This window comes from Hyla sarda, chromosome 1 (genome assembly GCF_029499605.1).
Source record: "Hyla sarda isolate aHylSar1 chromosome 1, aHylSar1.hap1, whole genome shotgun sequence".
Taxonomy (NCBI): domain Eukaryota; kingdom Metazoa; phylum Chordata; class Amphibia; order Anura; family Hylidae; genus Hyla; species Hyla sarda.
The window spans coordinates 176428334-176430833 of NC_079189.1; the positions used below are offsets into that span (position 1 = coordinate 176428334).

General features: G+C 46.2%; 2 non-coding genes across 2 annotated transcripts; one reads left to right on the forward strand and one right to left on the reverse strand.

The window, feature by feature from the left end:
• Window positions 1–109: 109 nt before the first annotated feature.
• On the forward strand, window positions 110–182 carry TRNAT-CGU (transfer RNA threonine (anticodon CGU)). Its single transcript has one exon. It is a non-coding gene; the product is annotated as a tRNA-Thr (tRNA).
• A 612-nt stretch (window positions 183–794) lies between these two features.
• TRNAG-GCC (transfer RNA glycine (anticodon GCC)) lies at window positions 795–865 on the reverse strand. Its single transcript has one exon. It is a non-coding gene; the product is annotated as a tRNA-Gly (tRNA).
• Window positions 866–2500: the final 1635 nt, after the last annotated feature.

Genomic DNA, 2500 nt, shown 5'->3' on the forward strand with positions numbered 1-2500 from the left:
ACCGACTGCTGCTGCTGCTGCTGCTGCTGGCACCCAGGCCTCACCACGGCCTCCTGCCCACAGATACCATGTCCCACTCTTGCGGAGCAAGCTCTCCAGTCAAGCAGTTGCCCGGCTAGCTCAGTCGGTAGAGCATGAGACTCGTAATCTCAGGGTCGTGGGTTCGAGCCCCACATTGGGCGATGACTGGTTACTTTTCGTTTCTGGCTGTGCTTACCTGCATCACCCCACCAAACAGCTCACAGATACCCTCCCTGAAATAAATAAAACCAAATGCCTTAATGCAACTGAAGCAAAGAAAAATGTTGGAAAGGATAAAGATGATCAGAAGCAAGTAAGGCCACTTCTACACTTAGACCATTCGGAAGGCTAGTGATTTTTTCTCACTATTCAGCTGCAGTCCAAAGGAAATTACTGAGCTGTATTCAATCTGGTAGAGTGCTTCTTTCTTTTCTGGCTGTGCTTACCTCTATTAACCCACCAAAGAGCCCACAGATTACCTCCTTGAAAAAAAACTAATACCGAAAAAAACTCAAACTCAGCGATCCAACTTTGAGGAAAATCATTTTGAAGGATAAAGAGGATGGAATCAAAGAATGCTACTGATTGATTCTCACTATTCAGCTGCAGTCCAAAGTAAAACCCTAGACTTTATTCAATCTCCTGGGGTCCTTTTTTATCTCTATAGTAGAAATTCATCAGTAGCTCTACAAAACGTCTCCCTGTAGTCCTAGCCTTAAATAAAGACTAAGGCATGGTTTGGAATGGGAGCTGAAGGACTAAAAGAACAGCGCTGCATTGGCCGGGAATCGAACCCGGGCCTCCCGCGTGGCAGGCGAGAATTCTACCACTGAACCACCAATGGTCTGGCATGACATTTAGTTTTTGGCAACCGGCTGCTGCTGCTGCTGCTGCTGGCACCCAGGCCTCACCACGGCCTCCTGCCCACAGATACCATGTCCCACTCTGGCGGAGCAAGCTCTCCAGTCAAGCAGTTGCCCGGCTAGCTCATTCGGTAGAGCATGAGACTCTTAATCTCAGGGTCGTGGGTTCGAGCCCCACGTTGGGCGATGACTGGTAACTTTTCGTTTCTGGCTGTGCTTACCTGCATCACCCCACCAAACAGCTCACAGATACCCTCCCTGTGCTTACCTGCATCACCCCACCAAACAGCTCACAGAAGCAAGTAAGGCCACTTCTACACTTAGACCATTCGGAAGGCTAGTGATTTTTTCTCACTATTCAGCTGCAGTCCAAAGGAAATTACTGAGCTGTATTCAATCTGGTAGAGTGCTTCTTTCTTTTCTGGCCGTGCTTACCTCTATTAACCCACCAAAGAGCCCACAGATTACCTCCTTGAAAAAAAACTAATACCGAAAAAAACTCAAACTCAGCGATCCAACTTTGAGGAAAATCATTTTGAAGGATAAAGAGGATGGAATCAAAGAATGCTACTGATTGATTCTCACTATTCAGCTGCAGTCCAAAGTAAAACCCTGGACTTTATTCAATCTCCTGGGGTCCTTTTTTATCTCTATAGTAGAAATCCATCAGTAGCTCTACAAAACGTCTCCCTGTAGTCCTAGCCTTATATAAAGACTAAGACATGGTTTGGAATGGGAACTGAAGGACTAAAAGAACAGCGCTGCATTGGCCGGGAATCGAACCCGGGCCTCCCACGTGGCAGGCGAGAATTCTATCACTGAACCACCAATGCTCTGCCATGACATTTAGTTTTTGGCAACCGACTGCTGTTGCTGCTGCTGCTGGCACCCAGGCCTCACCACGGCCTCCTGCCCACAGATACCATGTCCCACTCTGGCGGAGCAAACTCTCCAGTCAAGCAGTTGCCCGGCTAGCTCAGTCGGTAGAGCATGAGACTCTAAATCTCAGGGTCGTGGGTTCGAGCCCCACGTTGGGCGGTAACTTTTCGTTTCTGGCTGTGCTTACCTGCATCACCCCACCAAACAGCTTACAGATACCCTCCCTGAAATAAATAAAACCAAATGCCTCAATGCAACTGAAGCAAAGAAAAATGTTGGAAAGGATAAAGATGATCAGAAGCAAATAAGGCCTCTTCTACACTTAGACCATTCGGAAGGCTACTGATTTTTTCTCATTATTCAGCTGCAGTCCAAAGGAAATTACTGAGCTGTATTCAATCTGGTAGAGTGCTTCTTTCTTTTCTGGCTGTGCTTACCTCTATTAACCCACCAAAGAGCCCACAGATTACCTCCTTGAAAAAAAACTAATACCGAAAAAAACTCAAACTCAGCGATCCAACTTTGAGGAAAATCATTTTGAAGGATAAAGAGGATGGAATCAAAGAATGCTACTGCATCACCCCACCAAACAGCTCACAGATACCCTCCCTGAAATAAATAAAACCAAATGCCTCAATGCAACTGAAGCAAAGAAAAATGTTGGAAAGGATAAAGATGATCAGAAGCAAATAAGGCCACTTCTACACTTAGGCTATTCGGAAGGCTACTGATTTTTT